This window comes from Protopterus annectens, chromosome 16.part0, assembly GCF_019279795.1.
Source record: "Protopterus annectens isolate FY-2018-M chromosome 16.part0, PAN1.0, whole genome shotgun sequence".
NCBI classification, from domain to species: Eukaryota; Metazoa; Chordata; order Ceratodontiformes; family Protopteridae; genus Protopterus; species Protopterus annectens.
Window position 1 is genome coordinate 869,295,757 of NC_056750.1, and position 25,636 is coordinate 869,321,392.

Consider the following 25,636-nt stretch of genomic DNA (forward strand, 5'->3'; position numbering starts at 1 on the left):
TCATGTGTCTGAACAAGTGGGTAAGCATTCTTTGCAATGTGGTTTTGATGCTGTACAGGCCTCCTCGAGGGTGGCTGCTACCAGCTCTGTTCTTCGCAGGCATGCCTGGTTGAAGGATCAGTATTTAGCTGAGCATGTTAAGACAAGGATTTTGGATGCTCCTTTACAGTCTGATGTGTTGTTTGGTTCGCCTGTGGAAGCTGTTTTAAAGAAAATGGAGGACAAAGCTAAGTCTATGCAAACTGTTAAAGATTTTTTGCAGGTGCAGCCACCGAAGTTTAGTAGAAATTGGCCTGCTAAGGGGTGGACATATCCTGCTTATGATTCTCAGTCTAGGGGTAGGTCTAGGCGTGGTAGGGGCAGGGCTCAAAGTTCTTTTAGGCCTAGAACAGGAGTTCACCTGCTCAGACTTCTGGTGAGGGCAGGGGTCAGTCCTTTCGTAAACAGACCCAATGACCTGTTTTTCAGCTGCCAGCAGATTCACGTCTGGCAGCTCCTTTGGGGAAGACTGTCTCTTTTCAAAGAAAATTGGGATTTAATTACTCAAGACAAATGGGTGTTGGATATCATTCACCACGGTTACAGATTTTATTTCCATACAATGCCCCTTTCAAAGGCATGCCAGACGTTCCTCCTCTACAAAGAAAAGAGGCTCACAAGCAAGTTTTACAGTTACTTCACATAGGGGCCATTCAGCCAGTCCCTGTGTCAGAGAGGGGCCTAGGATTTTATTCTCGCCTGTTCCTTGTACCAAAGAAGGGGAACACGTGGAGACCAATTTTGGATTTATCTCTCCTCAACACGTTTTTGGACATTCCCAAGTTCAAGATGTTGACGTTACAACAGCTTTTACCTCTGCTGGGCAAAGATCACTGGATGGTAACTTTAGATCTCAAGGAAGCTTACCTTCATGTGCCTATAAGGCTAAGTTGCAGAAAGTATCTGCGGTTTCGAGCTGGAAATTCTCATTATCAGTTCTCTGCATTGCCCTTTGGCTTATCTACTGCCCAGAGTATTCACAAAGGTTCTGGCTCCAGTGATAGCTTACTTCAGGCTACAAGGAATTCAAATCTATCCTTACTTGGACGACTGCCTGATTCTGGCTCAAGAAAAGGAAGACCTTCTACAGCATCTGGAATATGTTATAGCAGTGCTAAGATGCCTAGGGTATTCTGTGAACGAAATAAAGTCCAGTCTAGTACCCTCTCAAGACATGTGCTTTCTGGGTGTAAGACTGAATACAGCAGCCCAGATGGCCTTTTTAACCCCGGACAAACAAAAGAGTCTGTCACTTTACTTCCATCAACTATCTCATCAGTCCGTGCTGACTGCAAGGACAGTCCTTCAAGCATTAGGGTTCATGGCATGTTGTATTCTGGTGCTTCCCAATGCCAAACTGCATATGAGGAAGCTACAATGGTATCTCAAAAATGTATGGACACAGCACTGCCAGGATTTGGACACTGTCATTCAAATAATACCTTGCATTCAAAAGGAATTTTTGTGGTGGGCTCAGGAATGTCACCTAAACAAGGGACTCTCTGTGACCCGGCCAGAGGCAAGTCAGATTCTAACGACAGATGCCTCGGACATTGCTTGGGAGCTCATCTAAATGGAAAGTGGATACAAGACAAGTGGCCTGCCAGACTACAGCATCTACATATCAACATGAAGGAGATGTTAGCAGTCCAGTTTGCATTAATGGCTTTCAAGGAGTTACTTCTTCCAGGGCAGGTGTTGATTCTAACAGACAACACAACTGTCATGTGGTACATCAACAAGCAAGGGGGAACACATTCTTATCCTCTATGCAGGCAAGCAATGATTTTATGGGAGACTGCGCTAAGCTTGCAACTAACTCTTCAGGCAAGGTTTCTGCCAGGAGCACAGAACTCCTTAGCAGATGTGTTAAGCAGACAAATCATGGATCCCCACGAGTGGAAACTGGATCTTCATGTATTTCAGAAACTGACAGTGTCATGGGGAACTCCAGACATAGATCTGTTCGCTTCTCCACTAAACCACCAGCTGCCAAAGTATTGCACAAAGGGGTTTCATCACACAGCTTGGAAAGTGGATGCTCTGTCTTTCAGTTGGAAAAACCTTCATGTGTATGCCTTTCCACCTCTACCGCTTCTTCCAAAGGTACTATTAAAGGTCAGACAAGACAGGCCAAGGATGATTTTGATAGCTCCAGATTGGCCTCGGCGACACTGGTACCCACTACTACGGAGTCTGGTAAAGAAGCCTCCATGGCCTTTACCTCTGATTCCTCATCTGTTATCTCAGAAGGACGGTCATCTGCTCAATGTCAAGCTTCACTCTCTTCATCTAACAGCCTGGCATATTCTGTGTTGAAACACAGCAGGTCTCAACTTCCTCAACAAGTTTTAAATGTGATTATGGAAGCTAGAAGGCCTAGTACAAGGAGAGTGTGCATGAAAAATGGAAGAGATTTTTATTTTGGAGTACAGCAAAGAATTTGGAGATTTCAGAGCCTAATTTGAGTGTGGCTCTTCAATATCTTACTGAATTATTGGACAAAGGATTGTCCTTCTCTTCCATAAAGATTCATGCTGCAGCAATTTCAGCTCACTATGATTGTGACCCACCTTTGTTTTCGCATCCTTTGTTCAAGCAGTTTCTTAGAGGGCAAAGAATATAAGACCCCACGTAGAGCTCCTACTCCTGCTTGGGATCTCAATTTTGTGTTGGAAAAACTTACTCTACAACCTTTTGAGCCTGCAGCTACTGCTGAATTGAAATATTTGTCATGGAAGACTGCTTTTCTGTTGGCTATTACTTCTGCAAGAAGGGTGTCTGAGTTGCAGGCCCTTATGGCAGTAGAGCCTTTTTGATTTTCCATAAGGACAGGGTATCATTACGTACTAATCCTTCCTTTATGCCTAAGGTGGTTTCTAGTGTGGCTTTAAACCAAACTATTCATTTGCCTACGTTTTGCAGATCCTCAAAATAAAGGGAAAAGATTTTGCACACTTTAGATGTACACAGGCAATTGCGTTATTATTTGAGCAGGACTAAGGATTTTAGGCAGTCTCAGCAGTTACTTGTTTCTTTTGCTTTGAGTTCACAGGGCAAGCCTGTGTCAAAACAAACTATTTCTAGGTGGATTGGCTTTTGCATTGCATTTTGTTATTCCCATCATGGCAAGGAGATACCAGCTGGGATTAGGCCTCATTCCACTAGGGCTACTGCCACTTCAACAGCATTTCTAAGGGGTGGCAACTAAGGATATTCTGGAAGCAGCTACTTGGAGTTCAGTGCATACTTTCTCTAGGCATTATCACCTTCCTATATACTCTAAGACTAGGGCTGGTTTTGCCACAGCTGTTTTACAAGGCATGTTGTCAGCTCCTACTACTTTATAATTTGCCAGCCTCCTTACCTCTGCTTTGGGATTCTACCCAATAGTCAGGACTGCAGCAATGGAAGGCGAAGAACATAGTACAGTTTTGTACCTACCATAAATGTAGATGTTCGAGGATTCCATTGCTGCAGTCCAATTACCTCCCTCCTTCCCTCTGTGTTTAGGGGTGGTTGTGTAGGTGAGTTTACATGCTTATATTTTTATATACATATATTGTTGTATATATTATACATGTTTTTGGTGCAGGTTCTTTTGGGACTTGTCTTTTGGGTCTTCTGACATCTGGGGCAAGAAAAGACTGAGGATATGACGTCGGTCATGCGCATTAGTACCCTGACGTACTGACGTCAGTCTAATGCGCCCTGACCGACGTCAGCCTTATACTCTGGTATTCGGGCCGACTGGGACGCGGACTATACCCAATAGTCAGGACTGCAGCAATGGAATCCTCGAACATCTACATTTATGGTAGGTACAAAACTGTACTTTTCCGGTCACAGACAGACCCCAAAGAGGCAGATACAGGCGCCCGAGGGGCAGAGGACAATCCCAAGGATCGTATAGAGGCAGACAATGGCAAGCTCCTACACAAAGAGGTGGTGAGGACAACTCGCAATCTTTCAGAAAGCAAACCCAATGACTTTCCCCTTTGCATGCCAACCAGGTTTCAAATGGCAGCCCCCTTAGGAGGAAAGCTGGCATTATTTTCAAAAAATTGGCATGTCACAAAGGACAAATGAATCCTGGACATTATAAACAGAGGCTACAAATTCCATTTTCACACCCTTCCAAAAATGAGAGGCATGCCAAACCTGCCACACAAAGGGCAGAGGCACAAAAGCAAATTACAGATCTCATAAACATGAAAGCTATTCAAGAGGTACCTACGCACGAACAAGGTCAAGGTTTTTATTCCAGGCTATTTCTGGTGCCAAGGAAGGGAAAAGATTGGAGACCTATTTTGGATCTATCCATCCTAAACACATTTCTACTCGTACCAAAATTCAAGATGCTCACTCTACAGCAACTTCTTCCCATGCTGGGCAAGGAGTCTTGGCTGGTAACATTGGACCTCAAGGAGGCATACCTGCATGTCCCAATCAGACAAAATTGCAGAAGATACCTCCGATTTCTTGCAGGTTCAACCCATTATCAATTCTCTGCATTGCCCTTTGGCTTATCTACTGCGCCCAGAGTATTCACGAAATGCCTGGCATCAGTAATTGCCTACTGCAGACTTCAAGGGATACAAATATACCCCTATTTGGACGACTGCCTGATCCAAGCGGACAGCAAGCACATTCTTCTGAAATATCTGGCTTATGTAATAATGTTATTGAAATCTCTGGGATACACAGTCAACAAAAAGAAATCAAGGCTAATACCCTCTCGGAAGATAATTTTCCTGGGTGCCAATTTGGACACAAACACCCAGATGGCCTACCTCATGCCAGAGAAGCAGGGGCAACTAATACAATACTTCAGAACACTTAGCAAATTGCACCAGGCTGACTGCAAGGAAAATCCTGCAGGCTCTGGGATTCATGGCATCTTGCATCTTACTAATCCCATGTGCAAAGCTGCATATGAGTAAACTACAATGGTACCTGAAAAACATATGGTCTCAACACAGCCACAGTTTGGAAACAATAATACCACTAATTCCATGTCTGCAAAAGGAATTTCTGTGGTGGGCTCAAGCATGCCAAACAAACACAGGTCTTCCATTCAGCAAGCCTCAAGCAAATCAAGTCATCGCAACAGACGCCTTGGACTACACCTGGGGGGCGCACATGACAGATCGGTGCATTCAGGGCAAATGGTCCCAAAAAGAAAAGCACCTTCACATCAATCAAAAAGAAATGCTAGCAGTAATAAATGCTATTATAGCTTTCAAGGACCTTCTACAACCAGGTCAATTATTGATAAGAACGGACAACACCACAGTTATGTGGTACATAAACAGGGAGGAACACATTCTTACCCCCTATGCAGACTGGCCATGTCACTTTGGAACATGGCCATGGACTTACAAATGGAACTACAAGCACAGTACTTGCCAGGCAAGGAAAACAAGCTGGCAGACAACCTAAGCAGGAATATGACAGATCCACACGAATGGAAATTGCATCCAAACGTGTTTACAGAAATAATCCAAGAATGGGGAAGGCCAGACATAGATCTCTTTGCCTCCCACAAGAATCATCAGTTGACAAAATTCTGCTCAAGGATCTTCCATCCAAAGGCCTGGAGAGTGGACGCTCTTTCTTTCAGTTGGACATCAATGGCAGTTTATGCCTTCCCACCTCTTCCTCTGATGCCCAAAGTTCTATTAAAGACCAAAGCAGACAGACCAAAGATTCTCATTGCTCCGGACTGGCCAAGGCAACACTGGTACCCACTCCTGAGGAGCCTGATGCATTCCCCACCATGGACCCTGCCTGTAATGCCTCTTCTTCTTACTCAGCACAGTTTCAAAACTCTTCACAGCCAGCTAAAAACACTCAATCTAGCCGCATGGAAGATTCCTTAGCATCACAACAGGCCCTACTCTCCAAGGAGGTGCAGGATGTCATTTTGGAGGCCAGAAGGCCATCAACTAGAAAAGCTTACTCCGCAAAATGGAAACGTTTTTGTGTCTGGAATGAGAAAAAGGGCCAGGATCCTGGAAAACTGAATTTACCTCAAATACTTCAATATTTGGCTGAACTGCTAAGCAGTGGACTTTTCCTCCTCCATCAAAACACATGCCTCAGCCATTTCTGCAGAATACAACACTGATCCACCTTTATTCCCTCACCCTCTCTTAAGACAGTTCCTCAGAGGGGCTAAGAATTTAAGGCCTTCAAGGAAACAACCAATACCTGCTTGGGATCTTAATTTCATTCTGGAAAAATTGACCTTGCCTCCCTTTGAGCCAGCTGCCTCATCAGATTTGCAATATTTGTCCTGGAAAACAGCTTTCCTTCTGGCTATCACCTCAGCTCGTAGAGTTTCAGAACTACAGGCTCTCATGGCTGTCCAGCCTTTTATCATCTTCCATCAGGACAGAGTTTCCTTACGAACCAACCCGTCCTTTATGCCTAAAGTGGTATTCAGGGTAGCTTTAAATCAGGCCATACATTTACCTACTTTTTATCCTAATCCTCAAAACAAAGGGGAGAGATTACTACATTCCTTGGACATCCACAGACAGCTGTGTTATTATTTGGACAGAACAAAGCCTTTCAGAAAATCAGAACAGCTCTTTGTGGCCTATGTGGTAGGAGCTCAAGGGAAGCCAATTTCCAAACAGACAATCTCAAAATGGATAGCCCACTGCATACGCTTTTGCTATTCCTTTCATGGCAAAACTGTTCCTACAGGCATTAGAACTCATTCCACCAGGGCCACAACCACCTCTGCAGCCTTCCTCAGAGGAGTTCCTACCAAGGATATTTTGGAAGCAGCCACTTGGAGTTCTGTGCATACCTTCTCCAAGCACTACAACCTACCATTATACTCCAAATCTAGAGCAGGCTTTGCCACTGCAGTCTTGCAGGGCATTTTGGCTCCTCCTAGTTCCAACTAGTGCCTACCACCCCTTTCTTAGCTTTGGGATTCTACCCATCTGTTATGACTGCAGCTGTATGCACGATGAACATAGTACAGTTTTGTACCTACCATAAATGTAGATGTTTGAGTGCTAATACAGCTGCAGTCCAGGTTTCCCTCCCTCCCCTCTTGGGACAGGCCTATAGGCTAACACATCCTCATACAACCTGATTGGGGTTTTCATTTATGATGTATTTGCTTGCAACTACTGTATTTTAATTATATAGCACTGCATTATCACACAAATTTATTATTGCCTTCCTTCTGGGGGCACCTGACATCTGGGGCAAGAAAAACTGAAGAAAATGGTGTCGGCTGGTTCCTATATACCCCTGTCGCACTGACTTCAGGGAAGAAGTGACGACAACCGACGCCGGACCTAGACTTTGGAATTCGGCCTACCGAGGACCTGCCTGACGGCAGGAGAATTCATCTGTTATGACTGCAGCTGTATTAGCACTCGAACATCTACATTTATGGTAGGTACAAAACTGTACTTTTCCCTCCCTCCATCCCCCATATAGCATTTTCTCCAAGGTGGCTTTTGGCCACCAGGACCACTTTTTTCCTTATTTCCTTGTGCTTTTGACAGGTTAGGGCAAGAAAAACTGATGTATTGACGTTGGCTGCCTTGCTTTATAGCACTAACGACCTGACGTCAGACTACAGGCGACTGCAGCCAATGCAAAAAAACATTGACTCTGGTATTCGGGCCGGCCGAGGGCTACCACAGCAGGGATAACCCACAGATAATGACTGCAATAGTGTACACAACTGTACTTTCTCCTTGCTCATGAACCTCCAAGAGGGGAGATTTTGCTTGCACCTGAAGGACACGGACCTTCTCAGCCAAATCAGGCGATTAGTTTTCTACCTCAACCTGATATCACTCAGTCTAACTACCAGGAGGACTGGACCATGATACCACCTTGATGCCTTATTCTAAGGAGAGGTTATCTAAGGAGGCAAGAAAGCTGAACACCAGGAAATCATACATGGCAAAATGGAAAAGATTCTCCATGTGGTGTCACAGTCAACAGACTATTCTAGCTCAAGCAGACATTCATTCAGTATTGCTTTACCTTCCTTACCTGTTTGGACAGGGTTTTCTTACTCCAACATAAAGGTTCATGCTTCGGCAATTTCAGCTTGCTTGTAGGCTATCCACCACTTTTCCCTCACGTGCATGTGAAACTGTTTCTGACAAGGATGATGCACTTAAGACCTCCCGGGAGGGACCCTATCCCTCCATTATGTTATGGAAAAGCTTACCCCTACCACCGCTCAAACCAGCTGCCTCTCCTCCCCTCAAGATGCTTACCTGAAATCCTCCACAAACTAAATGTCCACAGACTAGACAGATCGGGTACTACCTGGATAGAACAGAGCAGAGCAGTTCTTGGTATCCTTTGCAGAGGGAAAACAGAGCAGGCCTGTCTCAAAGCAAACCATCTCCAAATGGAGTACATAGTTCATCAGGTTCTGTCACTCACACCATGGAAAAGCCTCTGCCAGGCCTCATTAGAGGCCACTCTGCCAGACATGGGGCAAATATCACTACCTTCCTCAAAGGAGTTCCCACTCACACAGTCCTAGAGGCAGCCACCTGGAGATCTGTTCACACCTTTACAAAACATTACAAGTTAGGTTAGGCATCCAGGGCAGGGTTATCTTCTGCCATGCTACAAAATATTTTTCCTAAAAACATTACTTTATCTCCTCCACCCTCAAGAGTAGCTTTGGGAATCTTCCCAAGGATTGGTGCCGCAGCATTGACTATGAAGAACATAACAGTCATGCCCCCATTACCATAATTGTAGATATTAGATAAGGAAGGGGGGGATATGTACAGCAACACTGATCTGCTGTAAGTAAGGACCTCATCTCCTTCTGATTGTCTCTTTGGATCATCCTAACCTTTCCTTTTGATTCTTCCTGTTTGCATTCACTACCAAGACCAGGCAGGTAGGGAGGTCATGCTGTTCTCGGGCATCAGAGTGCTTTTCCCAGCTTAGAAAGACCTGAAGATGGTTCCCACAGATGTCTTTGTTATACCCTGATGTCCGGGCATTAGTCATAAAAATCCATCAGCTTGGGATAATGCTAAGACTTTGGAAATTGGGCTGGTCATGGGCTTCTGCACAGCCGGAAGTCCCATTGATCAAGGACTACAACATTTATATTATGGTACGTGGACACAACTGTACTTTATTTGAGAAAGCAGTTGTTTTTATTGGCTGTGTGTGTGTGTGTGTGTGTCTGTGTGTGGAGTGGTGGTTCTCACCATTTGCAAGTGGAAGCGACCCACAATTATATAAATAGTGGTGTCACTAATGCCTGTAGCGGTGTAATAAAACAGTCATTATGAATAAATAGTGTCTAACTGTATTGTCCCCCTGGGTTTTGTAGTAGACAGTGATGTTTCTTTAAATAAGTAGTGTGCCTGTTAAGCAGTACTTGTTTCTTTAGGAACAGAAAGACACCTGGCTCAATTAGTGACAGCAGCTTTGTTTATCAAGATATTAAATGTAGTATAAAAACAAGACTGAAAGGAGAAAGAGCTGAAACCCATTTGCCTGGAGAATACCAAAACCAGAAACTTTATTTCTTTTTAATTGTGTTCAGTGCGCGGTTTCATCAGACAGTACTGCAATCTGCTTTTGTAGTGGCCCCAGATGTCGAGAATGTTGCCTTTTGTTAAACCAGAAACTTTATTTCTTTTTAATTGTGTTCAGTGCGCGGTTTCATCAGACGGTACTGTAATCTGCTTTTGTAGTGACCCCAGATGTCGAGAATGTTGCCTTTTGTTAAACCAGAAACTTTATTTCTTTTTAATTGTGTTCACTGCGCGGTTTCATCAGAAGGTACTGCAATCTGCTTTTGTAGTGGCCCCAGATGTCGAGAATGTTGCCTTTTGTTAAACCAGAAACTTTATTTCTTTTTAATTGTGTTCAGTGCGCGATTTCATCAGACTGTACTGTAATCTGCTTTTGTAGTGGCCCCAGATGTCGAGAATGCCAGAAACTTTATTTCTTTTTAATTGTGTTCAGTGCGCGGTTTCATCAGAAGGTACTGCAATCTGCTTTTGTAGTGGCCCCAGATGTCGAGAATGTTGCCTTTTGTTAAACCAGAAACTTTATTTCTTTTTAATTGTGTTCAGTGCGCGGTTTCATCGGACGGTACTGTAATCTGCTTTTGTAGTGGCCCCAGATGTCGAGAATGTTGCCTTTTGTTAAACCAGAAACGTTATTTCTTTTTAATTGTGTTCAGTGCGCGGTTTCATCAGACGGTACTGTAATCTGCTTTTGTAGTGACCCCAGATGTCGAATGTTGCCTTTTGTTAAACCAGAAACTTTATTTATTTTTAATTGTGTTCAGTGCGCGGTTTCATCAGAAGGTACTGCAATCTGCTTTTCTAGTGGCCCCAGATGTCGAGAATGTTGCCTTTTGTTAAACCAGAAACTTTATTTCTTTTTAATTGTGTTCAGTGCGCGGTTTCATCAGAAGGTACTGCAATCTGCTTTTGTAGTGGCCCCAGATGTCGAGAATGTTGCCTTTTGTTAAGCCCTGGAAGAGAGGGAATCAAACACAATAGGACGACATGGATGAAGAGGAAGCAGAACATTGTCCCTGGCAGAGGAATCCAGAAAGACCCACTAACAATGCCTGTTTCCTGGTATTCTCCAGGCAAATGGGTTTCAGGTCTCTTTCTCCAAGAGCCACTCCTTAAAAATGTCTATTTACCAGAGCCATTGCTCTGAGGTTTCAATTCCATTCTCCACGGATGATGACGACTCTTAACACTTCCACAGTCTTCTGCCTCTGGTTTTATAACTGCTTTGTTTATTTCTTTTTATGTCTTGGAGCATTTGGGTAGTCCTCATGCATGGTGCACCTTTTATTTCTTGGCAGTGGACCCTTCATTTCTCTAATTGTAGCATTGTAAGCTTGTTTTGCCTTTACAGTGTATCTTATGTTTATATACTGGATCTAAGCCAATACCAAGGCTTAAAAACCCTTTTATATAGCACAACTTATTTTTCTTCAAACATCAGTGTAGTGCACAGTTCTTTTTGTTTCTCTTTAACCCTTCGCTCTCCATTCTTATCTCTTTCATTCCACGTAGCCTCATTCTCTTCTGCCCTTTCAGATTGATTCCAATATTTTCACTGTCTTATTTCCCTCTCCTACTTCTGGTCTTGGTTCCTTTTCTTTTATCCCGTACATTACTCCTATAATACAATATTTTCACTGTCTTATTTGTCTCTCCTACTTCTGGTCTCCGTTCCTTTTCTCTTATCCCGTACATTACTGGTCTCCATTCCTTTTTTCTTATCCCGTACATTACTCCTGTAATACAATATTTTCCTGTCTTATTTCTCTGTCCTACTTCTGGTCTTGGTTCCTTTTCTCTTATCCCGTACATTACTCCTGTAATACAATATTTTCCTGTCTTATTTCTCTGTCCTACTTCTGGTCTCGGTTCCTTTTCTCTTATCCTGTACATTACTCCTATAATTACAATATTTTCCTGTCATTTCTCTGTCCTACTTCCGGTCTCAGTTCCTTTTCTCTTATCCCGTACATTACTGGTCTTGGTTCCTTTTCTCTTATCCCGTACATTACTCCTATAATTACAATATTTTCACTGTCTTATTTCTCTGTCCTACTTCTGGTCTCAGTTCCTTTTCTCTTTTCCCGTACATTACTGGTCTTGGTTCCTTTTCTCTTATCCCGTACATTACTGGTCTTGGTTCCTTTTCTCTTATCCCGTACATTACTCCTATAATTACAATATTTTCCTGTCTTATTTCTCTCTCCTACTTCCGGTCTCAGTTCCTTTTCTCTTATCCCGTACATTACTGGTCTTGGTTCCTTTTCTCTTATCCTGTACACTACTCCTATAATTACAATATTTTCACTGACTTATTTCTCTGCCCTACTTCCGGTCTCAGTTCCTTTTCTCTTTTCCCGTACATTACTGGTCTTGGCTCCTTTTCTCTTTTCCCGTACATTACTGGTCTTGGTTTCTTTTCTCTTATCTCTGTCCTACTTCTGGTCTTGGCTCCTTTTTCTTTTCCCGTACATTACTCCTATAATACAATATTTTCACTGTCTTATTTCTCTGCCCTATTTCTGGTCTTGGTTCCTTTTTCTCTTATCCCGTACATTACTGGTCTTGGTTCCTTTTCTCTTTTCCCATACATTACTCCTATAATTACAATATTTTCCTGTCTTATTACTCTGTCCTACTTCTGGTCTTGGTTCCTTTTTTCTTATCCCGTACATTACTCCTATAATACAATATTTTCACTGTCTTATTTCTCTGCCCTATTTCTGGTCTTGGTTCCTTTTTCTCTTATCCCGTACATTAGTCCTGTAATACAATATTTTCCTGTCTTATTTCTCTCTCCATTACTGCTCTTGGTTCCTTTTCTCTTTTCCCGTACATTACTGCTCTTGGTTCCTTTTCTCTTTTCCCGTACATTACTCCTGTAATACAATATTTTTACTGTCTTATTTCTCTGCCCGACTTCCGGTCTCAGTTCCTTTTCTCTTATCCCGTACATTAGTCCTGTAATACAATATTTTCACTGTCTTATTTCTCTCTCCTACTTCCGGTCTCAGTTCCTTTTCTCTTATCCCGTACATTACTGGTCTTGGTTCCTTTTCTCTTATCCCGTACATTACTGGTCTTGGTTCCTTTTCTCTTTTCCCGTACATTACTCCTGTAATACAATATTTTCCTGTCTTATTTCCCTCTCCTACTTCTGGTCTTGGTTCATTTTCTCTTATCCCGTACATTACTGGTCTTGGTTCCTTTTCTCTTACCCCGTACATTACTGGTCTCAGTTCCTTTTCTCTTATCCCGTACATTACTCCTGTAATACAATATTTTCCTGTCTTATTTCTCTGCCCTACTTCCGGTCTCAGTTCCTTTTCTCTTATCCCGTACATTACTGGTCTTGGTTCCTTTTCTCTTTTCCCGTACATTACTCCTATAATACAATATTTTCACTGTCTTATTTCTCTGTCCTACTTCCGGTCTCAGTTCCTTTTCTCTTATCTCGTACATTACTGTTCTTGGTTCCTTTTCTCTTATCCCGTACATTACTGGTCTTGGTTCCTTTTCTCTTATCCCGTACATTACTCCTATAATACAATATTTTCCTGTCTTCTTTCTCTCTCCTACTTCTGGTCTCAGTTCCTTTTCTCTTATCCCGTACATTACTGGTCTTGGTTCCTTTTCTCTTATCCCGTACATTACTGGTCTTGGTTCCTTTTCTCTTTTCCCGTACATTACTCCTATAATTACAATATTTTCCTGTCTTATTTCTCTCCCCTACTTCCGGTCTCAGTTCCTTTTCTCGTATCCCGTACATTACTGGTCTTGGTTCCTTTTCTCTTATCCCATACATTACTGGTCTTGGTTCCTTTTCTCTTTTCCCGTACATTACTCCTATAATACAATATTTTCCTGTCTTCTTCCTCTCTCCTACTTCCGGTCTCCGTTCCTTTTCTCTTATCCCGTACATTACTGGTCTTGGTTACTTTTCTCTTATCCTGTACATTACTGGTCTTGGTTCCTTTTCTCTTATCCCGTACATTACTGGTCTTGGTTGCTTTTCTCTTATCCCGTACATTACTCCTATAATTACAATATTTTCCTGTCTTATTTCTCTGTCCTACTTCCGGTCTCAGTTCCTTTTCTCTTATCCCGTACATTACTGGTCTTGGTTCCTTTTCTCTTATCCCGTACATTACTGGTCTTGGTTCCTTTTCTCTTATCCTGTACATTACTCCTATAATTACAATATTTTCCTGTCTTCTTTCTCCTCCTACTTGCGGTCTCAGTTCCTTTTCTCTTATCCTGTACATTACTGGTCTTGGTTCCTTTTCTCTGATCCCGTACATTACTGGTCTTGGTTGCTTTTCTCTTATCCCGTACATTACTCCTATAATTACAATATTTTCCTGTCTTATTTCTCTGTCCTACTTCTGGTCTTGGTTCCTTTTCTCTTATCCCGTACATTACTCCTGTAATACAATATTTTCACTGTCTTATTTCTCTCTCCTACTTCTGGTCTTGGTTCCTTTTCTCTTATCCCGTACATTACTGGTCTTGGTTCCTTTCCTCTTATCCCGTACATTACTGGTCTTGGTTCCTTTTCTCTTTTCCCGTACATTACTCCTATAATACAATATTTTCCTGTCTTATTTCCCTCTCCTACTTCCGGTCTTGGTTCCTTTTCTCTTATCCCGTACATTACTGGTCTTGGTTCCTTTTCTCTTTTCCCGTACATTACTGCTCTTGGTTCCTTTTCTCTTTTCCCGTACATTACTCCTGTAATACAATATTTTCCTGTCTTATTTCTCTGCCCTACTTCTGGTCTTGGTTCCTTTTCTCTTATCCCGTACATTACTGGTCTTGGTTCCTTTTCTCTTTTCCCGTACATTACTCCTATAATACAATATTTTCCTGTCTTATTTCCCTCTCCTACTTCTGATCTTGGTTCCTTTTCTCTTTTCCCGTACATTACTCCTATAATACAATATTTTCACTGTCTTATTTCTCTGTCCTACTTCTGGTCTCAGTTCCTTTTCTCTTTTCCCGTACATTACTGGTCTTGGTTCCTTTTCTCTTATCCCGTACATTACTGGTCTTGGTTCCTTTTCTCTTTTCCCGTACATTACTCCTGTAATACAATATTTTCACTGTCTTATTTCTCTCTCCTACTTCCGGTCTCAGTTCCTTTTCTCTTATCCCGTACATTACTCCTGTAATACAATATTTTCACTGTCTTATTTCTCTGCCCTACTTCCGGTCTTGGTTCCTTTTCTCTTTTCCCGTACATTACTGGTCTTGGTTCCTTTTCTCTTTTCCCGTACATTACTGCTCTTGGTTCCTTTTCTCTTTTCCCGTACATTACTCCTGTAATACAATATTTTCCTGTCTTATTTCTCTGCCCTACTTCTGGTCTTGGTTCCTTTTCTCTTATCCCGTACATTACTGGTCTTGGTTCCTTTTCTCTTTTCCCGTACATTACTCCTATAATACAATATTTTCCTGTCTTATTTCCCTCTCCTACTTCTGGTCTTGGTTCCTTTTCTCTTATCCCGTACATTACTGGTCTTGGTTCCTTTTCTCTTATCCCGTACATTACTCCTATAATACAATATTTTCCTGTCTTATTTCCCTCTCCTACTTCTGGTCTTGGTTCCTTTTCTCTTATCCCGTACATTACTGGTCTTGGTTCCTTTTCTCTTATCCCGTACATTACTGGTCTCAGTTCCTTTTCTCTTATCCCGTACATTACTCCTATAATACAATACTTTCACTGTCTTATTTCTCTGTCCTACTTCTGGTCTCAGTTCCTTTTCTCTTATCCCGTACATTACTGGTCTTGGTTCCTTTTCTCTTTTCCCGTACATTACTCCTATAATTACAATATTTTCCTGTCTTATTTCTCTCTCCTACTTCCGGTCTCAGTTCCTTTTCTCTTATCCCGTACATTACTGGTCTTGGTTCCTTTTCTCTTATCCCGTACATTACTGGTCTTGGTTCCTTTTCTCTTATCCCGTACACTACTCCTATAATGCAATATTTTCCTGTCTTTTTTCTCTCTCCTACTTCTGGTCTCAGTTCGTTTTCTCTTATCCCGTACATTACTGGTCTTGGTTCCTTTTCTCTTATCCCGTACATTACTGGTCTTGGTTCCTTTTCTCTTATCCCGTACATTACTCCTATAATTACAATATTTTCCTGTCTTATTTCTCTGTCCTACTTCCGGTCTCAGTTCCTTTTCTCTTATCCCGTACATTACTGGTCTTGGTTCCTTTTCTCTTATCCCGTACATTACTGGTCTTAGTTCCTTTTCTCTTATCCCGTACATTAGTCCTGTAATACAATATTTTCACTGTCTTATTTCTCTGTCCTACTTCTGGTCTCAGTTCCTTTTCTCTTATCCCGTACATTACTGGTCTTGGTTCCTTTTCTCTTATCCCGTACATTACTGGTCTTGGTTCCTTTTCTCTTATCCCGTACATTACTGGTCTTGGCTCCTTTTCTCTTATCCCGTACATTACTGGTCTTGGCTCCTTTTCTCTTTTCCCGTACATTACTCCTATAATTACAATATTTTCCTGTCTTATTTCTCTGTCCTACTTCTGGTCTTGGTTCCTTTTCTCTTATCCCATACATTACTCCTATAATACAATATTTTCCTGTCTTATTTCTCTGTCTTACTTCCAGTCTCAGTTCGTTTTCTCTTATCCCGTACATTACTGGTCTTTGTTCCTTTTCTCTTATCCCATACATTACTGGTCTTGGTTCCTTTTCTCTTTTCCCGTACATTACTCCTATAATTACAATATTTTCCTGTCTTCTTTCTCTCTCCTACTTCCGGTCTCCGTTCCTTTTCTCTTATCCCGTACATTACTGTTCTTGGTTCCTTTTCTCTTATCCCGTACATTACTCCTATAATTACAGTATTTTCCTGTCTTATTTCTCTGCCCTACTTCTGGTCTTGGTTCCTTTTCTCTTATCCCGTACATTACTGGTCTTGGTTCCTTTTCTCTTATCCCGTACATTACTGGTCTTGGCTCCTTTTCTCTTTTCCCGTACATTACTCCTATAATTACAATATTTTCCTGTCTTATTTCTCTGTCCTACTTCTGGTCTTGGTTCCTTTTCTCTTATCCCGTACATTACTGGTCTTGGTTCCTTTTCTCTTATCCCGTACATTACTGGTCTTGGTTCCTTTTCTCTTATCCCGTACATTACTCCTGTAATACAATATTTTCCTGTCTTATTTCTCTCTCCTACTTCCGGTCTCAGTTCCTTTTCTCTTATCCCATACATTACTGGTCTTGGTTCCTTTTCTCTTATCCCGTACATTACTGGTCTTGGTTCCTTTTCTCTTATCCCGTACATTACTCCTATAATACAATATTTTCCTGTCTTATTTCTCTGTCCTACTTCCAGTCTCAGTTCGTTTTCTCTTATCCCGTACATTACTGTTCTTGGTTCCTTTTCTCTTATCCCGTACATTACTGGTCTTGGTTCCTTTTCTCTTATCCTGTACATTACTCCTATAATTACAATATTTTCCTGTCTTATTTCTCTGTCCTACTTCCGGTCTCTGTTCCTTTTCTCTTATCCCGTACATTACTGGTCTTGGTTCCTTTTCTCTTATCCCGTACATTACTGGTCTCAGTTCCTTTTCTCTTTTCCCGTACATTTCTGGTCTCAGTTCCTTTTCTCTTATCCCATACATTACTGGTCTTGGTTGCTTTTCTCTTATCCCGTACATTACTCCTATAATTACAATATTTTCCTGTCTTATTTCTCTGTCCTACTTCCGGTCTCAGTTCCTTTTCTCTTATCCCGTACATTACTGGTCTTGGTTCCTTTTCTCTTATCCCGTACATTACTGGTCTTGGTTCCTTTTCTCTTATCCCGTACATTACTCCTATAATACAATATTTTCCTGTCTTATTTCTCTGTCCTACTTCCGGTCTCAGTTCCTTTTCTCTTATCCCGTACATTACTGGTCTTGGTTCCTTTTCTCTTATCCCGTACATTACTCCTATAATTACAATATTTTCCTGTCTTCTTTCTCTCTCCTACTTCCGGTCTCCGTTCCTTTTCTCTTATCCTGTACATTACTGGTCTTGGTTACTTTTCTCTTATCCTGTACATTACTGGTCTTGGTTCCTTTTCTCTTATCCCGTACATTACTGGTCTTGCTTCCTTTTCTTATCCCGTACATTACTGGTCTTGGTTACTTTTCTCTTATCCTGTACATTACTGGTCTTGGTTCCTTTTCTCTTATCTCGTACATTACTGTTCTTGGTTACTTTTCTCTTATCCCGTACATTACTGGTCTTGGTTCCTTTTCTCTTATCCCGTACATTACTGGTCTTGGTTCCTTTTCTCTTATCTCGTACATTACTGTTCTTGGTTACTTTTCTCTTATCCCGTACATTACTGGTCTTGGTTCCTTTTCTCGTATCCCGTACATTACTGGTCTTGGTTCCTTTTCTTATATCCCGTACATTACTCCTATAATTACAATATTTTCCTGTCTTTCTCTGTCCTACTTCCGGTCTCAGTTCCTTTTCTCTTATCCCGTACATTACTGGTCTTGGTTCCTTTTCTCTTATCCCGTACATTACTGGTCTCAGTTCCTTTTCTCTTTTCCCGTACATTTCTGGTCTCAGTTCCTTTTCTCTTTTCCCGTACATTTCTGGTCTCAGTTCCTTTTCTCTTTTCCCGTACATTTCTGGTCTCAGTTCCTTTTCTCTTATCCCATACATTACTGGTCTTGGTTCCTTTTCTCTTATCCCGTACATTACTCCTATAATTACAATATTTTCCTGTCTTATTTCTCTGTCCTACTTCCGGTCTCAGTTCGTTTTCTCTTATCCCGTACATTACTGGTCTTGGTTCCTTTTCTCTTATCCCGTACATTACTGGTCTTGGTTCCTTTTCTCTTATCCCGTACATTACTCCTATAATTACAATATTTTCCTGTCTTATTTCTCTGTCCTACTTCCGGTCTCAGTTTGTTTTCTCTTATCCCGTACATTACTGGTCTTGGTTCCTTTTCTCTTATCCCGTACATTACTCCTATAATTACAATATTTTCCTGTCTTTCTCTGTCCTACTTCCGGTCTCAGTTCCTTTTCTCTTATCCTGTACATTACTGGTCTTGGTTCCTTTTCTCTTATCCCGTACATTACTGGTCTTTGTTCCTTTTCTCTTATCCCGTACATTACTCCTATAATTACAATATTTTCCTGTCTTATTTCTCTGTCCTACTTCCGGTCTCAGTTTGTTTTCTCTTATCCCGTACATTACTGGTCTTGGTTCCTTTCTCTTTTCCCATACATTACTCCTGTAATAAAATATTTTCCTGTCTTATTTCCCTCTCCTACTTTTGGTCTTGGTTCATTTTCTCTTATCCCGTACATTACTGGTCTTGGTTCCTTTTCTCTTATCCCGTACATTACTGGTCTTGGTTCCTTTTCTCTTTTCCCGTACATTACTCCTATAATACAATATTTTCCTGTCTTATTTCCCTCTCCTACTTCTGGTCTCAGTTCCTTTTCTCTTATCCTGTACATTACTGGTCTTGGTTCCTTTTCTCTTATCCCATACATTACTGGTCTTGGCTCCTTTTCTCTTATCCTGTACATTACTCCTATAATTACAATATTTTCCTGTCTTATTTCTCTGTCCTACTTCCAGTCTCAGTTCCTTTTCTCTTATCCCGTACATTACTGGTCTTGGTTCCTTTTCTCTTATCCCGTACATTACTCCTATAATTACAATATTTTCCTGTCTTTCTCTGTCCTACTTCCGGTCTCAGTTCCTTTTCTCTTATCCTGTACATTACTGGTCTTGGTTCCTTTTCTCTTATCCCATACATTACTGGTCTTGGTTCCTTTTCTCTTTTCCCGTACATTACTCCTATAATACAATATTTTCCTGTCTTATTTCTCTGTCCTACTTCCGGTCTCCGTTCCTTTTCTCTTATCCCGTACATTACTGGTCTTGGTTCCTTTCCTCTTATCCCGTACATTACTGGTCTTGGTTCCTTTTCTCTTATCCCATACATTACTCCTATAATTACAATATTTTCCTGTCTTTCTCTCTCCTACTTCCGGTCTCAGTTCCTTTTCTCTTATCCCGTACATTACTGGTCTCGGTTCCTTTTCTCTTTTCCCGTACGTTACTCCTGTAATATCTTCTATTGCTGGTTCTTGTACTGCTTTCCACTTCATTTTTTGGCTGTTACTGCTGGCAAAGGTATTATAGCCCTAAAGTACCAGGGGTTCCTCATGCAACCCGCTCAGTTCCAGTAGACCTGTATTTCTTGCCATTTTCACTCCTATCCGGCTATTTTGTCAAGCAATTCCTCTAACCCTTTTATTGAGTGTTTGTAATTCATCACACTTCCTAAAAAATGCCTTGCCAGTCACTCACCCTTCCTTACCAACACATTTGATTTACCTTTGTAAAGATTTTTTCAGCTTTTTCTGCATGTTAAAGTACTTGTGCAGACATTTCCTTGCAAACATTCTGAATTTGTGGACTTTGGTTGCTGTGCTTCAAGGTGTACTAATTTGTCTGCACATTTCTTCAGATATACTTGCCGTTTCCTTACTGGTTTGTTTTCTCTCATTATCACACTCAGTCGTGTTTTATAACATTGTTAACTTATTAACTTCTTATTCCTACGTCTGTTAATGTTAAGTTTGGTCGTTTTATATCTCTCATCTCCATTTCATTAGTAATCCTCTGTATTTTATGATGTCCATTTCACTGGGTTTATACACCTATTCAAATTCTTGCTAAGTTATCTATCTCCTTTTCTTATTTTGTTCCTAGTGGTATATTCTTCATTCCTTTCCCCACCATTTTTATTAGAGTTGTGTAAATCGCAGATTTCTGTTTCCCAGAGGGACCGAGCTGGGAAAGATGTGCAGCAGGTAAGGTTGATAAAGGATAATCAGGGAAACGTACTCACAAGCGAGGAGAGTCTGTTGAGCAGATGGAAAGAGTAGTTTGAGGGGCTGATGAATGAAGAGAATGAGGGAGAGAAGGATGGATGATGTGGGGATAGTGTATCATGAAGTGCAATAGATTAGCAAGGAGGAAGTAAGGACAGCTATGAAGAGGATGAAGAATGGAATGGTTGTTGGTCCAGATGACATACCTGTGGAAGCATGGAGGTGTTTAGGAGAGATGGCAGTGGAGTTTCTAACCAGATTGTTTAATGAAATCTTGGTAAGTGAGAGGATGCCTGAGGAGTGGAGAAAGTGTTTTTGTTACCAATTTTTAAGAGTAAGGGTGATGTGCAGAGCTGTAGTAACTACAGAGGGCTAAAACTTATCATTCACAGCATGAACGTATGGGAAAGAGTAATGGAAGCTAGGTTAAGAAAGGAGCTGATGATTAGTGATCAGCAGTATGGCTTCATGCTAAGAAAGAGCACTACAGATGTGATGTTTGCTCTGAGAGTGTTGATGGAAAAGTACAGAGAAGGTCAGAAGGAGTTGTATTGTGTCTTTGTGGACTTAGAGAAAGCATATGACAGGGTGCCTAGAGAGGAGTTGTGGTATTGTATGAGGAAGTCGGGAGTGGCGGAGAAGTATGCAAGAGTGGTACAGGATATGTACGAGGGTAGTGTGACAATGGTGAGGTCTGCAGTGGGAGTGACTGATGTGGTGGGGGTTACCTCAAAGATCAGTTTTAAGCCCTTTCTTATTTGCAGTGGTGATGGACAAGTTGACAGATGAGATCAGACAGGAGTCCCTGTGGACTATGATGTTGCAGATGACATTGTGATCTGTAGTGAGAGTAGGGAACAGGCTGCGGAGACCCTGGAGAGGTGGAGATATGCTCTAGAGAAGAGAGGAATGAAGTTCATAAGGACTAAGATGGTATATATGTGTGTGTGAATGAGAGGGAAGATAGAGGAATGGTGAGGATGCAGGGACTAGAGTTGGCGAAAGTGGCTGAGTTTAAATACTTGGGATCAACAGTTTAGAGTAATGGTGAGTGTGGAAGAGAGGTGAAGAAGAGAGTACAGGCAGGGTGGAGTGGGTGAAGAAGAGTGTTAGGAGCGATTTGTGACAGCAGAGTACCAGTAAGAGTGAAAGGGAAGGTCTGCATAACGGTAGTGAGACCAGCTATGTTACATGGGTTGGAGACAGTGGCATTGACAAAGGCAGAGCTGGATGTGGCAGAGTTAAAGATGTTAAGAGTTGCACTGGGTGTGACGCTGGTGGACAAGATTAGGAATATGTATATTAGGGGATCAGCCCATGTTAGACTGTTTACAGACAAAGCCAGAGAGGCATGATTACATTGGTTTGGACATGTGCTGAGGATGGGTGCTGGGTATATTGGGAAAAGGATACTAAGGATCGAGCTGCCAGGTAAGAGGAAAAGAGGAAGGCCTAAGATAAGGTTTATGGATGTGGTGAGAGAGGACATGCAGGTGGTTGGTGTGACAGAGGAAGATGCAGAGGATAGGAAGAAATGGATGATCCACTTTGGCAAACCCTAACTGGAGCAGCTGAAAGAAGAAGATGCTCATTGGCTGTAGTTGTAATTCTGATCCGGCCAACTCTTTCTTTCTCATTAGATTTCTCTTAATGTTGTATATTATTCTCAGCTGGTTTATGGTGTAGTTTGGGTAGTCCTTGTAATGTGTATTATTGCAGCTGGTTTATGCTGTGGTCTGGGTAAGTCCTTGTAATGTTGTATATTATTCTCAGCTGGTTTATGCTGTAGTGTGGGTAGTCCTTGTAATTGTAAATGTAGTTTCTCAGCCCCTGGCTGCCCTCTTCTGGCTGCAACAGCATTATTTTCTGTCTATAGCATTCTATCCCTCGCCTTGTTTGGGTAGCTTAGAAATAGTGTGTAGTCTGATGTCTGACTGCCACCCCTCACCCCAATTTTACCAGTTTTCACCAGTCTATCCTTGGCACTTTCTCATTCCAGATGTATCTCATCACATGGTTCTGTGATGTCATCTAGTAGAGCCCTCCCCACCACGGTTGTTTTATAAATACCAGCCCCAAGAAAGCAATGAACCTTTAATCAGCTGGGTTTTGTGCACGGCTCTGACGGGATTACTCTTCATCTCTGCACAGCTGGGTTCTCTAGATGGCTCTGACGGGATTACTCTTAATCTCTGCACAGCTGGGTTCCCTGCATGGCTCTGACGGGATTACTCTTCATCTCTGCATCATTTTCATCTCCTTTTCCTTTAACTCATCCAAGTTTTCTTTTGTTGAGGTTATAGACTTTGAGATGCATATTCCTGTGGATTTTAATTTGTACTGACAAAAAGCTTGCACATTGTATTACCAGATGATGCGTAGGGGTGTAGTGAGTAGGGGTGTTGAGTAGGGATGTAGTTTACACACATTGCTTTAGTTTAGCCCTCATTGATTTAGTGTTCCGAAATTTTTGAAAATTTTCGTGATATCTGACACAGCCCTCCTATACTCTTGTTAGAGTCCACATTTCCACCCCTTTATTACACTTTGCTTCGTTCTTTGAGCGAACAGCACCAGCTATAGTAGGAATAAAAGGGGTATGACAACAGCCCTGTCTTGATGATGTCCTTCAAGGATGCATCTGTAGTCCTAACAAATGGGTTGTCCTGCCTCAGGCAGCCCTTCGGTCGGCCGGATTCCAAAGTCTGGGTCTGGCTTCGGCTGATGTCGCACTTCACCCGACGTCATAGCTGCTGTCAATTGGGTATAAAGGCATCAGCCGACGCCATTTTCCTCAGTCTTTCTTGCCGCGGTGCCCGAAGCAGAAGCTGTTCGCAAGTGCCGGTCGGTCAGATCCAGAGATTTCTACTACCGAAGACTTCTAAAAAGCTAAGTACCCCGTTGGGGACTCTTTCTTGCCTCAGCCGATGTCAGAAAAAGTAAATAATTGTTTAACTTGTGGGAAACAAATACCTCACAAGGATTTCCACTCTTACTGCCTTCCTTGCTTAGGCCCAGACCACGACGTAGCAGCTTGTCTAGCCTGTGCTTCCTTCAACCAACGGACACTTAGACGTCGGTCGGAGTTTGCAGAGGAGTTTTTTGGTCCCGCTTTTGCTTACAAAATGCCGTCGGAGACTCCGACTTCACAATTAGCTAAAAAGCGTAAGGAAAAGGACCGACACTCGCGGTCCGCGGTTTCAGCCGAAACCACGGTTAAGCCAACCGCGAGTGTCTCGGTTTCGGCTGAAACAGAGTCCTCGGTTCTTCCTTCGGCCGAAAGCATACCTCCTACAGCCGAGGCCTCACTCAGCATGGCTGAATCTGCTACTGAACTTTCTCCTGCTGTAGCAGGCACCCAGGATTTATCAGATACTATTCCTTTGAACATATCTACTCCTGCACGTGGAGCTGCTAGGCCCCCTGCATCCATGTCTATCAAGGCTTTCTCTAGGGCTAAAGCAGATAAATCTTCTAAGGCCTTGCCTGCTAAAACCCCCTCACACAGGCCTAGCTCTAGTTCCCAAATGCTCAGCCTGGCAGAGGATCTCATTTCTTTGATCAGGGGATCCCAACCTCACCCTGACAGGGCCTCTCATCCCCCTCCAGAGAAGAGGCCTAGAGCAGAGCCCCCCTGAACCAGTTTCTATGGATTATTCCTCTGATTCAGAAAACTCAAATCCTCCAGAAGGCCCTTATTCTCCATATGAGGATTCTGACGCAGAAGACTCCATTCCTTCTGCCTCTCCTCCTGAAGAATTTTCTTTTGGGGAAACCTTGCATGCTATGAGGGAGCAATTTCAATGGCAGGGCCAGGATTTTTCAGATTCTAGGAAACGGCTAAGGACCTTTTTACATTTGCCACAGCATAGGCCTTTAGCCATTCCTCCAGTACTAACAGTTGTGGATGATGCATTTAATGATGCCTGTACTGCTCCTGACTCTCTTCCCCCGGCCCCTGCTAAGCCCGATAGATACTACAGGGTCCCGGACACCCATTATCACTTGTATAAGGCTCCTATTGCAGATCCTGAAACTATTTCTCAGGGCCCCAAAGCTGTAGCAACTGCTAAAAACCCCCTCCCCCCTCAAAGAGAATCTAGAGCATTAGAGAGATGGGGTAAAAAAGTTTATACTTCTGCTACTCTTTCGGCTAGGGCCTTAAACTGTCAATTCCACATGATCCAGTATCAGGAATTTTTGTTAGATCAGCTAAATAAAAAACTATCCTCTCCTGAACCTATAGACCGTAAGTCCCTTCAGGATTTGGTACATAACACTCAGCAGGTCAGTAATCATTCCTTAAAATGCGGCTATGATGCACTGGAGGCTTCCTTTAGATCAGCTATGACTGGTACAGTGGGATCAATAGTATGCAGGATGCCATGTAGCATGGTTAAAAGAGCAATCCTTACCAGACCATGTGAAGTCAAAGCTCCTAGATGCTCCCATGGAGAAACTCAGTTTGTTTGGCTCCCCTGCACAGCAAGTGTTAAAGAAGGTGGAAGAAAAAGCAAAATCTGTCCAAACAGTCAAGGATTTCTTACAGGTCCAGCCTCCTAGGTTTAGTAGGAATTGGCCTTCGAAGAATTGGTCCTTTCCAGACACCACCAGAGCACAGAGAGGCAGAAATAGGCACTCGAGGCAGAGGTCAATCCAGAGGTGCCTACAGGGGACGTCAGTGGCAGCCTAACAACCAGAGAAGTACTGCCACAGATCCAGCTACTACCACTTCCACAGGACAGTCAGTGACTTGGCTCTGATACCGCCTACCAGGGAACAACTGGAAGCACCCTTAGGCGGAAAGCTAGCCTTATTTTCAGTAAACTGGCATTACATTACAGGAGACAAATGGATTTTACAGACAATAGACAAAGGTTACAGGTTTCACTTCCATACTCTACCAAGGAAGAGAGGAATGCCAAACCTACCTCCAAACCAAAGGACAAACGCTCTACAGCAAATAGACCACTTACTAAGGATGAGAGCTATAGAAAAGGTACCGGCTATGGAACAAGGACAAGGATTTTATTCCAGACTTTTCCTGGTGCCAAGAAAAGAAAACCAATGGAGACCTATTCTCGACCTGTCCGCTCTGAACACATATCTCATTGTTCCAAAATTCAAAATGCTGAC